Source organism: Macrobrachium rosenbergii, chromosome 54 (genome assembly GCF_040412425.1).
Source record: "Macrobrachium rosenbergii isolate ZJJX-2024 chromosome 54, ASM4041242v1, whole genome shotgun sequence".
Taxonomy (NCBI): Eukaryota; Metazoa; Arthropoda; class Malacostraca; order Decapoda; family Palaemonidae; genus Macrobrachium; species Macrobrachium rosenbergii.
In genome coordinates, this window is record NC_089794.1 from 56854473 (window position 1) to 56870572 (window position 16100).

Below are 16100 nucleotides of genomic sequence, written 5' to 3' on the forward strand. Positions count from 1 at the left end.
GCTTGAGGACTTCTTTTAACACCTTTAGATGTTCTTCGATTGTATCTGTGCATATGAGAATGTCATCCATGTACACAAATACAGACTTTCCTAATAACCCGTGAAGTACTGTGTTAACCAGCCTAGTAAATGTTATTGGGGACCCTTGTAGTCCGAAAGGCATCCTATTAAACTCGTAATGTCCCTTTGGTATAGAAAATGCTGTAAATTTACGACTATTCTCGCTAAGTGGAACTTGCAAAAATCCCTGCATGAGATCTATAGACGAGTATATATTCTTGCCACTGATTTCAACAAACAAATCAGGCAAACAGGCTACAGGGTATCTATCTGGGCATGTCTTTTCGTTCAATTTACGAAAGTCTACACATATTCTGATGCTACCGTCTTTCTTTGGGACCACTAGTAAAGGAAAATTAAAAGGCGAGGAACTGGGCCTAATGATACCTTCTGACTCCCACTTCTGAACTTCTTTTTCCACTTTTTCTCTAATCTTAAAAGGAAGTCGATACGCTGGAATATATAGGGGATTTGTACCTTTCTCTAGGCGGATTGAATATTCTAAAACATCTGTAACTCCTAGCTTATCTCCCTTCAAAGCAATAATATCTAAATATTCTTTCAACACTTTCTATCTACTTTATCTGTATACTCGGAATAATCAGCTTTAGCCAAATGTTCGTGAAGGACTTGACTTTTGAATTGTAGTTCCTCGTTGGGAAACATATTACCGTCTCCACAAAAACTCACTATCTTATGTTCTTCCTTAAACTCTTCAAAATCAATTACATAAGTACCCTTGTGATATTTTTTCACTGAATCTTGATAGCTTACCAATTCTACTGCAGTTATGCCTGCGACTGAAACTTCATTTACTGATACCGTACTTACAACGTCTTTGAATTTCTCGGTTCCTTCAACAACGCATACTTGAGAAGCAAATTCTTCTCTTTCATCGACACTTTAATTAATGTAGGGACTCGCGGGTGCAATTCAATATCTTCTAACAAAAAACTTTGAAAGACTTTTGCGGAATGTCTTCATTCTCTAATGAATGTGTTACACATGTCGCAGTCTGCGTCTTGGGTTTCTCACAACCTTTTTCCATGTTTCTATATGGAACGAAACAACCTGGCTCACCTATTGTAATCCCCTGAATTCCAGTAAGAATGTTGATGTTATGTCGCATACAAGAAGGGTGTCCTAGCAAAACCATTTCACCTAAGGCTAATCCTTCTATGACCAAAAATGGTTCTACTATCGTCTTTTCACCGATACAAAGCGTAAGAGATGACGAACCTAAGATATTCAATCTTTTCGCCTGTACATCACACACTGTCTCATTAGTAGGGACTAATTTACACTCTGGAAACTTCGAGTGAAAAAAATCAGTGTCTATCTGGTTAACTGAGCTGCCAGAATCAATGAAGATAGAAATTTCAATGCCATTAGAAAAACCACGTACAATCGGCCTATGTTCTGGTGACTGTAATACCTGATTGCTCATTATCCTGTGTCAGTCTTCGAACTTATCCTGTGAAAATTTTGATGTTCATTTGTGTACCTAGAACTTGCATCATGAGGAATTCTTCTATCATATCTAGTAAAACCACCCCGTGTTTTCCCTGAATAATCTCTATTCTTTGTGGCTGGGCAAAATTTCCACCCATGGTCTGAAGATTTGCAAGCTGAACAATATCTCACTCTGCAATTTGACTAACTATGTCCCACCTTATCAGAGTTAAAACAACGAATCGTTGTGACTGATCTCTGGAGTTTTCCTTGACTCCACTCGTGCACATGCTTTCACTCCTGCATCATTTCCTAGATGTGAAGTACTAGTATTCTGTGGTTTCGAAACCGTTGCTGAAATTTTAGTACCTCCCTTCACAAAACTACTGTCCAGCGTCGGACATTTTGATAAATTTTTGTTAATCTGAGCAAACAAAAAGGATTCATCTGTATTCTGATCAATTCTTTTATCGAAACCATCTACAATCACATCCGGAACCGTCGTCAAAAGGCAGGCGAAGTGTAGCAATTTTTCAAAATTATCTAAGGAGATATTATTTCCATTTACCCATGGAGAGTTTTTCATAGATTTCTTTATCTCACCTACTGCATCAAAGAAGCGAGCACTGTACGTGATTAATGAATCATTACCTTTCCTAGTTCTGATAAGCGCTCGTAAATTCCGAACAGCGCATTCTCGGTCGATCCCGCCATAAGATGAACGTAAAAATTCCTGATGGTCTTTCCAAGATTTACACTTTCTGAACCCGAAACTGCGTGCTCGTTCTCCAATATCCCCTTTGTCTAAGTCTAAGAAAGCTTTTGCTTCTGTTAAAGCTTCGGCACCATCCGCAATTTTCTTAGAATTCAGATAATTATTTACTGATTCAATGAATGTTTCAACATTTTGAGTCAACTTCCCGTCAGCTAACCCTTTAAAATTTGTAATGCCTGCATTGAAGTTCGTCAGCTTATGACACACAATTGATTGTGACGTATCTGCACCTGCTTCATTCATTTTGTAAGTGATCACACGCCCCGAGCGTAAGAACATGAAATAAAACCAAATAAGAGGGACGCAAGAAAACAATCCCAAAAAAAAGAAAACAGAAGAACTTGCCTTATGACTCGTGACTGCTAAACAGAAAACAGAGCCCTGCACAACTAGCGAGAATGGGAACTCAAAAGAAGATGGAAGGTGTTAGCTCCGCTTCGATATTGCAAGATCACCATTTCACTTGATTAACTCACAATCGCCACTATTCACACTTATCTGGGTGTTTTATTAACCCCAAACTACTCTACATATCACCCACATCTATTTTCACAATTCACCACTCCCGAATACTTAAATAGAAAAAAAAAAATCACCGTATCGACGCGTAATTCTGACATGTAGTTTTCTCATCGCACAAGATCTCAACACTAATCATAAATGCATTTGCTCCTGGCCCGCATCTATCAGCGAGTGCCCTCAGGCGTAGTGTTATCAATTAGCCTATTTAATTCCTATCCCTCTTTCGCTATCTTAACCCCAAACATCGCTGCTATCAATAAAACTTTTAACCGCTTCCACCAATAAAACTAACGACCACCGCTGCCACCAATAAAAAACCAACACCGCTGCCACCAATAAAATCTGTTACACCTACAGATTCAACATTTCTTTAGAAATGCTATGTAACGTGTTTGCGGCCTATCTTCAGAAGACGGGGTAACCCGCAACTCTCTCCCTCTCTCTCTCTCTCTCTCGTACTCAGCACTCAATCCGCGCATCTCTCTCTCTCTCTCTCTAACACCATCCTCAGAAAGGATACTCTAAGGAAACACAATCTTTCCTACATAAATAGATTTATTATCAAACAAACCCAACAAGTAATGAATTAACAAAGAAAAGATTAAAATGCATAATAAATGAATTATCAAGTCAAAATTAGTCTAATTCAAGTGTTAATCTTACTCTGGCTAAAAAGCCTTTACACTCAAAACTCCCACACACTCCATCGTAGACATTATACGTCTAGTCTTAAAGTCAGCCACAGTGAAAGCAACCACTAAACTGCAAAGATTGCAGTGTCCTTTCTCTATCACCACAGCAACCCCACAGACATCTGTTGAAAATCAAACAAATAGTAATCTCCCACAAATACAGTATACAAGCATGTGATATAATAATGAAAGTCTAAAATGCATGGTTAATAAATGTCAAATCAGAACACAATAAAATAGAAAATTAAAGTGACATAAAGGACTATGTCCAATTCTCCCCACAAATTCATAAGTGTCTTGGATATGGTAAATTCACGAATTCACAGTCCACACAGAAAAAAAAGAGAAGTCTGGATTTACCTTAACTGCCGGTTTCTAAGAGATTGGAAACACACAAAGCCACGTCTGGACGATATCGCTCTTGCTAAGTTAATAATCAACCAGACCTAACTTTTGGGCACAATTAGACACAATCTCCATTTTTCTAACGCACGAACTTACGTACTTGCATACCAACTCGGTCGGTTGCCTCACACATCAGCGTCAATATTGTGTGTTCATCGAGCCAAAACAGCTGAAGCAATTGAAATATCTGCTGACTGCAATGATTTTGCAACTGTGCGACCGTCCAAAGCACCACCTTATTGCTTCTCTTTCGTTTCATCACACTATGACTGAATATACACAGTAATTCTAAAATCAAACACATTACCCCATATATATATATATATATATATATATATATATATATATATATATATATATATATATATATATATATATATATATATATATATATATATATATATATATATATATATATATATATATATATATATATATATTATATATATATATATATATATATATATATATATATATATATATATATATATATATATATATATATATATATATATATATATATATATATATATATATATATATATATATATATATATATATATATATATATATATATATATATATATATATATATATATATATATAATATAAAATGTAAAATAAGCCATTCGTTATGAGTGAACAAGCAATAGATTAATTGTATCACTTATATATAACTATATGTATTTATACACCCAATACATTTTTTTGATATGGTCTTAATATATTAGGAAATATAAACTGGGCACACCCATATGGCCTTGATATTTTAGGAAACATAAATGGGCACACCCAATACATTTTTTTGATATGGTCTTAATATATTAGGAAAATATAAACTAGGCACACCCATATGGCCTTGATATATTTTTTAGGAAATATAAACTGGGCACACCCAATACATTTTTTTTTATATGGCTTTGATATTTACTTTTTTGAATTGAATATACAATGGTATATATATAAAAACATGAAGGTGTGGCCTTAGGCCTCTTAGGGCGTTTCAAACCAAATTCCAATACATTTTTTGATACATTTTTTGATATAAAAAGGGATGATCCAGTTCACTACTAGCTCAGTCACTCAGTGGCTATCAAACCACCACTACACATCCATCTCAGGCAGGTGTTTTGTGAAACTACACTATCTGCCTGAGATTTTTCTACAAGTTTTGTGAAAAGGTAAAAATGGTGAACCTTCAGATAATAAGCCAAGTGTTGATAGATAATGATTTGTGTGGTGAAAGAATATTTGAGAACGGTATAAGGCTAGGAACTTCAATTTCATATAATGTAAACAATAAGTTAATTGATAATAAGCTGAACAATGATAAAGAAACACAAACAAAGATTAATCTTCACCTGGATGACTTTTCCATTTTTGTTCCTCTTAAATTAAGAGACAATAATGAAAAAGCAAAAAACTAGAAATTGATAATAACCATTATAAACTTATATACTGCCAGCCCATTGTTAAAGAAGAAGAACAACACTTGATACAAAATCACTGAGGAATAATGATTAAAAAATGTGACAGTGATCTTAATCCTATTGATTTTGATAAATTCACCTACAATAATAAACAATATAATTTATATTGTATAAGTATTACAAGCTTGAATCAGTTGATGAATGAAAGTAATGTGGAACTAGATATAGACTGCACTGAAATAATAAATCGGTGTACTTTAGTAATTACGAGACAGGTTTTAGTAAAACGAAAATTTAGACCCAGTCGTCTTCTTCCTTTTGGTTTAAATGGATCAGTATGTTCATTTACAATATCATTCGCAGACATAATGGACTATAAAGATTTTACTAGAAAACGGAAAAGAATATACAATTTGGAAAATGATAATGATACTCCCAGTGAAAATGTTGTACCGAAAAAATGGTATATGGCTAAGAAGTCGTATAATCGGAGGAAAAAAGCATACTCACGTCGATTATTTAGAGTACATGCATACATGACTTACTGTAATGAACCATTAACTTTTTTTCACTGTTAATACAGGTAATGATGATACATGATGTAAAGAATGAAATTTATGAAGATGAAGAAATGGAATTTGATGAACCAAACGAAGGTGAAAAAGAGGCAACCAATGGAAAAGAAGATGGAAACGGTGGAATGGAGGATGATGAATGAACATCAATAATGAACCAATGGAAAAGAAGATGGAAAACAAGTGAAATATGGAGGATGATGTCAATAATGAAAATCACGTGACGACAACCAATGGAAAAGAAGATGGAAACGGTGGAATGGAGAATGATGATGTCAATAATGAACATCATCACGTGACGACAACCAATGGAAAAGAAGATGTGAAATGAAATGGCATGTCAATAATGGACATCATCACGTGACGAAACCGATGGAAAATATAAGATGAAATGATCTAAGAGTAATATGATGTATTAAATAATGAATCATCAAGTAATATCTATTAAAAAGGTTAATATATTGAATAATAATTTTTTTGATATGGAAATGATTGAAAACGAGTTAATAATTAAAAATGGCAATAAATAAAAAAACTTAATATTTTTTAAAATACATTTTTTTAATATATTCATTTAATTTAATTCTATTTATTCTTTTGATATTAATATATATACTTAAAATAATATTCAACACATTTAGTTTTCATTGTAAAATTTTATATGGATATATAATAAAAAATAGATTATAATGTAAAGAATAAATATTATATATTGATAATATATAATGATAAAGAAACATAAATAAAGATTAATAATGACTTTTCCATTTTGTTCCTCATAAGTTAATTGAATTCAAAAACTGGAAATTTAATTAATTTTATAAATTATTTATTCTTGCCAGCCCATTTTAATATAATAAATGGAACAATATATAAAATATAAATATACTTAAAAATTTAGTTTTCATTGATTTTTATTCTTAATTAATTTATATTGGTATTTATTCTTGTTGGATTATTTAATATACTTAATACTCAACATATTCAATTCAAACTGAAATGTATTCATTTAAATTTAAGGTTCTGTTTATTCTTTTGGGTTAATATATATACAATTTGGAAAATATAATATACTCAAAAATATTTTAATTCAAACTGAAATGTATTCATTTAATTTAAGGTTTTGTTTATTTTAATAAAAAAGAATTTTAATATATATAATATAAACACATTTATAATTTTCATTGTAAGGTGAAAAAGAGGCAACCAATTTTTTAGAGAAGCCAAGCGGTGGAATTAATATTAATATATATATAATTCAAACTGAGGCAACCAATATATTCATTAAATATAAAATTTAAGGCCTTATATTTAAACTAATAAACACATTTAGTTTTCATTATTTTTATATTAAACTTGTTATTATTATTTAATATATATACTAAATATAATAAAACTGAATTATATTTAAATATATATTCTATATATTGTATATATATATATATAAACTGAAATATATATATATATATATATATATATATATATATATAAATATAAACACATTTAGTTTTCATTGTACTTTTTATTCAAACTGGAATATATTCATTTAAAAATTTAAGGTTTTTTAAACTAAAATGTATATTCATTATATATATATATATATATATATATATATATATATATGTATGTATATGTGTATATATACCTAATTTATATGTGTATTTATAATATATTATATATATATATAATTTATGTATTTTATATATATATATTCATGTGTGTGTTATAATATATATTGTATTTTTTACATTTTTATTCAATTTTCATTTTGTAAACTAATCCGGAATGTATTATTTAATTTAAGTTTTTTAAACTGATATATATATATATATATATATATATATATATATATATATATATATATATATATATATATATATATATATATATATATATATATAAATATATATATAAGCATATATTCTTCTTTGTATATTATTATAAAAAAAAGATATACTCAAAGTTTAATTTTTTATGTTGTATTTATTCAAAAAACCGTTTTTATCATTCTCGTCTATACATCCATAAACACTAATCAGAGAACCAGCCTCTAAAAGTTAGCCCAAGACTAATTGATCGTTTGGGGAGCTAGGCCAATATAGTATGGCCTAATTGTATAGGATAAAATATTTAACATCTATATCTTATCCAAACTCAAAAATCTAAATTCAGTTAGCCCAACTATTTAACTGATTGTTCGAGGACATCCAACCAGCCTAACTAACTAATTTATTGTTCAAGACTAGGTTAATGATAATGATACATTCAGTGAAAATGTTGTATGTTGCTAAGAAATCGTATAATCGGAGGAAAAAAGGCATATTCACAGCAATTATTTTTTACAGTATATATGTATGCATTTATCTAAAGAAACCAATTACATTGAAAAACGTTAATGGTGATATGCATTGGCTTCAATATACTTGATTGATATGATCTTAAGTGAAAAATTAGAAATTGATAAAAACCATTATAATTTTTTTTATATTTATATACTCCCAGCCCATTGTTAAAGAAGAACAACAACATTTGAACAAAATCACGGAGGAATAATGATTCAAAAATGTGAAAGTGATCTTAATCCTAATGATTTTGATAAAAATTCTAAACAATATAATTTTTAAAATGTATAAGTATTACAATCATTCTTTTACTACAAAAAAAACCCGATTAAACCTCGATATTTTTTCAATTATTATTTTCAAAAAATGGGTTGGGGAAGATAGAGATGGAAGTAACAAGATAAGTGTGAACAATCAGAACAATCATTCCTTTATTACTACAAAAAGATTAAACCTTTTTTTTCAATTATTATTTTCAACGGTTAGGCTATACTATATTGATTAAAATTAACCTATCTCAGTTAGTTAGTTGGGTTAACTAAGTGTAGATTTTTGGGAGTTTGGAGAAGATAGTAAGTGTGCTATACCATATTGTATTGGGTTAACTAAATTTAGATCTTTAGGGGTTTGAAAAAGATTAGATGTAAGTTATTGGATTAGTAGTGATTGGTTGGTCTAACCTCCCGTAAACCTCAATATTTTTTTTTTTTCAGTTATTGTTTTCAACGAAGACAGTAAGTGTTGGATACATATTGATTAGCCTAGCATCCAGGTTAATAAATTAGGTAAGATTAAGTAAGTGTTGGATTCTGTCATACTGTAGTGATTGGTAGCTGGATTAGGTTAAATATTTTAGCTTATATATATATCCAGATAGAATTAGGCCAATATAGTATGGTCGTAGTTCCCAAACGATCAATTAAAATGATTTTTTTGAATGAATACAATATAAAATATAAAGAAAATATTTTTTATATATATATATATCAGGTTAATAAACAAAATCTTAAATTAAATGAATACATTCTATTGAGTATATTATTTTATTTAATCCATATATTGAATAAAAATATTTATGTGTTGTGTTTAATAAGCAAAACCTTAAATTTTTAAATAAATATTTGTTTGAATAAAAAGTACAATGAAAATTAAATGTGTTGATATATATATATATATATATATTATTATATTAAATATATTAATATATATAAGAATAAATAAAACCTATTAAATTAAATAAATATAATATATAAACAGTTATTTTTAAATAAAAGTATATTAATTATACCAAGAAATAAATAAAACTTTGAATTATTAAATGAAAAATATATATTCAAGTATTTTCAGTTTAATAATATAAGTTTTGTTTTACTAATTAGACAATTTTTTAAATCTCTTAACTGGTTTATTAATCTTTTCAACTTTATTATTCAAAAAAATAAATCAAAACCTTTTAAATTAAATAAATTGATGATTTATTTTCTAAAAATATATTAATTGAAATAAACATTACTTTTCCATTATTAAATGAAAAAAACATGTCAAGTATTTTATTGTAAAAATGAATATTTGATTCATTTAAACAAAAGGAAGAAGAATCACTTAACTGTCTTATTAATCTTTTTCAACCCTTCTATTATTACTAAAAAAACATATCTCTTTTTTGAAAATAAAATTAAAAATATCAAGGTTTTATTTGTGTTTTTTTTTTTTTGTAGTAATAAAAGAATTATTGTTCAGATTGTTCCATCTTTTTTTAGTTACTGAGGACTATGTCTCTATCTATTGTAAAAATGAAAATCTTGAATTCATTTAAACCAACCAACTAACTGATGTTTATAAATTTTCGTTAATCTGAATCAATCTCGTAATACTAATAACCCAACACCTACTGTCTTCTTGAAAATAATAATTGAAAAAATATCGAGGTTTAATCAGTTTTTTTTGTAGTAATAAAAGAATGATTGTTCTGATTGTTCACACTTATCTTGTTACTTATATCTCTATCTTCCCCAAACCCCTAAAAATCTAAATTTAGTTAACCCAACCAACTAACTGATGTTTGGGAGGCTAGGTTAATCAATCAATATAGTATAGCCCAACCCAATTGAAAATAATAATTGAAAAAATATCGAGGTTTAATCAGTTTTTTTTTTCTTTTTGTAGTAAAAGAATGATTATTCTGAACTGTAGACAAATCACTTGTTACTTACATCTTTACCTTCTACAAACCCCCAAAAATCAACTAACTAACTGATTGTTGAGGGACATCCAACACTTACCTTACTATGTCTCTATCTTTTCCAAACTTCCAAAAATCTAAATTTAGTTAGCCTATGTGATACAATGAGAAAGAGAAAAAAAGTTTTTTTGTAATAAAAATAATAAAAATTATTTATAAATCATATATATATAATTAAATGTTCATATTTTTATTTTATTTTATATAAAACATGGAGACACCACCATCGTCATTTAAACAGTTTAATGACATTTTAGTTGCTACTATTTATGAAAACATGAATTATGTGAATAGTATTGATGATGAAATTCCAACATATTATGAAGCGGATAAATGTTATTTATGGTTAAAACAAGCATTATCAGTTTATCCCCAAATTGATTTAGCTTTTCCATATTTGAATTTTACAAATAATAAAAAGTTTGGTTTACAAACATTATATACTAAAATGAAAAACAAAATTTTAAATAATGAAATACACTTAAATAACTTTTTTGAACCTGATACATTGAATGAATTGATATCTTTATTAAATTCTTTAATAGAAGCAACTATGAATGATGATAGTGAGAATGAAGAGAGGAAAGCTATTAAAATTTGTTTTTTATTATTAAAATATTATTTAGCTATTTTAGCTGATCAATACATATTTGGATTTGGATATGGTGAACGATCATATACATCACCACCACCACCAGATGAAAATAAAAATTAACTTGTTTATTTATTATTTTTATTATTATATATAAAAATTAATAAATAAAAATATATATAAATAGTTTATTATTATTATTTTTCTTAATAACAATCATCAATCTTATATTCCTATATATTTTATTTTTTTACTTTTTAATTGATAATGCTAATCTTAAAAAAATGTGAAGCAATGATATTATCAGGCTCTGCTTTGTTCCAGAGTATGCAATGTATTTCAAGTACATCCTTATCCCGCATATCAAAACTAACTGCGACAAGAGGAGGTATATACCCAGTAATGTTTTTATTTATAAAATAGGGCTCAGGGAATAATGAATATGGGTTATGACTAAAAATATCAGTATTATTACAATACCTCACCGCTAACGCTATACTATAATTAAAGTTCTCAACATCTTCACTAATTTTACCAATTATATCTTTAGGTATAAATTCTGGGTATTTAAATCCTTTTTCTTCTTTTCCTTTTAATGGCATAAAATTTGAATCGTGATTAAAAGTAAAAATAACTCATGGTTGTCTGTTTTTATAATTCCATAAATTGGCTTTTCTACACTGATTGAGCCACGTGTCTTCAAATTCACATACTTGCTCAGATTTAGGGTAATAATGCCCACAATGAACCCTATTGTTTGCTTTCTCTTCATATTTTTTTATAGTTTCGTTGAGTAATGCAACGTATTCCTTATAAGATGAAGGATCTTTGGAGTTAAATATAATGTCTCCCGGTGGAATAGCTATAAAACCTACTGATGATGAATTAACATTACTACTGTTGTTGTTGTCATTATTATTATATGTTTATTAATAAAATCAATGATAAAAATGGGAAAAACTATTATTAATACAGTTGCAATTATTCCAACGTCGATATAAAATGCTTTGCATTTCATTTTTATATAATATTAACACATTTTATCATCACCATAGTTTTGTTGTATATTTTATTAAATCTACTAATTTTTTTATACACTTATTATTTGATTTTTATACTGTTTATTTTTTATTTATATATATAATAAAAAATATAAAGAATAATAAAAAATATATATATTTTTTTTAGATTTATTTGAAATACTTAAATTATTTATTAACATTATATAAAATACTGAAAATAGTTTATAATAAAAAATCATTATTTTATTATATATAAATAAAATAAAAAATAAACATATTTTAAGAAAAACATTTAATTTTTTAAAAATACATTACATTACTTGTTCATCCAGTATATAGTTTTTATTATTTGAAAAAATAGTACATAGGGAATTATAATTTTTTTTTTTTGTTTTTCATCCAAAAATGGGATGGTAGTGGTAATAGTAGAATGTGTAATATTATCATTCCTTAATAATGAATTATATATGAGTTGTTTATATATCCGTTGCAATTTTGGTAAGCATAATTGCATAAATAAATTAATATTCACGCTTATCAAGATAAAACCATTCCATTCTCTCATGAAATTCATAGGCGATTTAGCCGCCAGTTCAACGTAAAGAGGAATTTTATTTTTATAAATAACACGAGCGACAATATGAAATAATTTTTGTTCTTCTGAATCATCATCATCATGATAATCATCATTTAAACAATTAACGGGAGCATTTTTAACATTATATATAATACAATCTATCAATATTTTCAGCTTGAAAGGAAAAAATTTCAATTCATTATTTAATGCATTATCATCATTATTATTATTATTAATTATTATCTTTTTAGGTAAAAAATGTTTTAAGATTACTGGCATTATACTTTCGTTTATTCCATTAGGGTTTCTTACTAATGAGAAAGTAGATTTAAAATTTGGGTAATCAAATATATTTAAAAGGTTGTTAAATGGTTCTTCATACGTTCGTTTAGCGTCAATAAATTCCTGATCTCGTTGTAATTCAAGCCTGTTGGGAGGAAGACAATAAGACACTGCATTCCAATATTCTTGATAATCCATAATCAAACGTTCATCAATTTCAATTTCATCTTGTTTTAAAAGCTTGTAAATGGAATCTCTTTTTTTATTTTTCAGTTTTGGTATACAAAGTTTCATAAACAAGTTAACATTTGAACTAACGTAAATTAAACCTTTCCATCCGGAAACAGGCTTGTAACACGCCGCTAGTTCAACGTATACGGGTGGATGATTGTCAATATTTTTTTCATTATTATTCCCCTTTTCCTCTTCATATCTGTAATGACTAACACGAGCGATTAAATGAAACCGCTGTTCATTAGAAAGAGAATATCGAAGTTGGTTTTGTAATAAAAGGTAATATAATCTATCAATATTTTTTGTGGTTAATTGTTTCATCGTCATCATTGTCTTGTCAAGCTGGGGTTTTATGCGAACAAAACAATGTTGATTAAGAAGTGGCCACCTCATAATATCATATATGCCGGATTGAGTTGTGATTCCTCGAACGGCGGACTTAAATGCAGAGTCGACATTTTTAAACTGAGCCATCTTTTTAATTTATATATATAACAACAATCTTTTTTTCTCTTTAATATGAATGAACCATAATAATGAAAAGCAACTCTTTTTATACCCGAGAGTCATTTCTGGTTTAACTTTTTATAAAATTTTATTTATATATTTTACATATAATGAAAAATAAAATACTACAAACATTATGCGCTAATGAAATTAAATTTTATATATTTTTTAATTATTAAAATTAATTAATACATTATATTTTTACTTTTTATTAAATATACTTAAATATATTATTTCACATTAACTTAAAATTTTAAAAAGACAAGATTGCTGAAAATCTAATAAAAAATAATATAATTTTTAAACTGAACAATTTTGGTAATTTTAAAAAATCCATAAATTATAAAAAAAATAACTAAATATTAGATACAAACATTAATCCAAGAAAGCTAAAAATTTTTCATTAGTTTTTTTCTCTTCTTGTAATGAAAAAAGTGTTTACGAGTCAAATCTTTCAATCAACTAAGTTTTTTCCCATATTATTTATATTTATTTTATATTAAATAATAATAAAGCGTATGTGATAAATTAATTAACATATTATAAAATATATGTTTTCATATTTTTTTTTGTTCTGGTATCCAAAGAAGAGATTTGAATGTCTCAGATAAAAATGTTATTATTTCATTATAACATTAAACAATAACTTTAAATTTTTCATTGTTTTTTATTCAATGAGTTTTTGAAGTTCAAAATTATATATATATATATATATATTATATATATTATATATATATATATATATATATATATATATTATATATATATATATATATATATATATATATATATATATATATATATATATATATATATATATATATATATATATATATATATATATATATATATATATATATATATATATATATATATATATATATATATATATATATATATATATATATATATATATATATATATATATATATATATATATATATATATATATATATATATATATATATATATATATATATATATATATATATATATATATAAAGTCCATAAAACACTTCCTTTATGACTAACTAATAATTAAAAAGGGTTTAATAGACATGTTGGATTGTATTGCGGGTTTTTTTTTCTTCCTACACTGTATACACATTAAATTTTTGTTATTACGTTGTATAAATTTGTTGCATTTTATACATTTTGGTCTTATATTCAAAACGTCTAATTCATTTCCCTTTTTTGTCATCATGTGATCACCTCGTAATAAAATTTGTTCCATATTTTTCCGAGAATAGGATCGAATATTCGTAATAAAGGTTTTTAATTTGGTTTAATAAATAATATTCATAATCTATCTGAAGACCATTTTTAATACAAAATCAGGATTTTCAGCTTTTTTGATATAAATTTATTTTCTTTTTTTATTAATTATTATTATCATCATTTTCATTTAAATTTATGATAACATAGGAACCCTATCTCCCAATTTAGGTGCTGTTCCCGAATCCCGATTTTCCATTTTATTTGCTAATTCTGCGTGAGCTTGTTTTGCTTTATATTCATTATGAGTTTTAGTTAATTCTTTTGTTATTATTAATTGAGAAAATTCAATACGATCGTTAAGTAAATCTGAAATGGTTTTTTTAACCAATGCAATGGCTTTTTCCGTATCCATTTCAATAAGAATTATTTTTAAAATTCCCGATATTAAATCAGCAACGAGACGACAATTATCCCTTCTAATTGTTTCTATTCCTTTACAATCAATTTTATAAAAAAAATATCTGGTCGGGTGTAGTATAATCCCGCATATCGTTCTTTATTTATAAACAAATATGGATAATAAACCTTTTCAAATTCTAATTTAATAGGACTAATAAAATATTTTGTAACATAAAGCGTCGCTTCCTGACCTAATGTTATGGCTTCTTGAATAGTTTTTACGCCAAAATTTATCATTACAGAATCTGTATCGCCATAAATAATTTTTGCATTTGTATATTTTTTTCAATTTTATCTTTGGTAATCATAATCATTTCGCGCCCAAATGCTGTAACGCTTTGAGATATTTCTATACAAGGTAATTTTCCAATTTGAGCACCCGTGAATCCATATACGGAATTTGCAGATATTTTTAAAGCCAATTGATGACCATCTAATACCTTTCTTCTTAGTGGATCAACTTCTCTTTTTAATTCATCTTTTGCTTTTTTACGCGCTATTAATAAATTTTCCAATATTTTAGGAAGTAAACCTTTACGAATATGAGGTTTGACAAAATAATTATTGGAGGGTGTTTTTGTATAATCATTTTCATTGAATAAATTATTATTATTATTAAATAATAATAGTTAGTGTCGAATAAATATAAATTATGAGCCATAATGATTGTTGATAAAGCTAAGAAAATCTAATATAATTGGATTGTTATAAAAT

At 26.9% G+C, this 16100-nt stretch overlaps 1 pseudogene; it reads right to left on the reverse strand.

Moving 5' to 3' along the window:
* Positions 1 to 13039: 13039 nt before the first annotated feature.
* On the reverse strand, positions 13040 to 16000 carry LOC136834689 (DNA polymerase delta catalytic subunit-like; annotated as a pseudogene).
* Between the last annotated feature and the right edge of the window lie 100 nt (positions 16001 to 16100).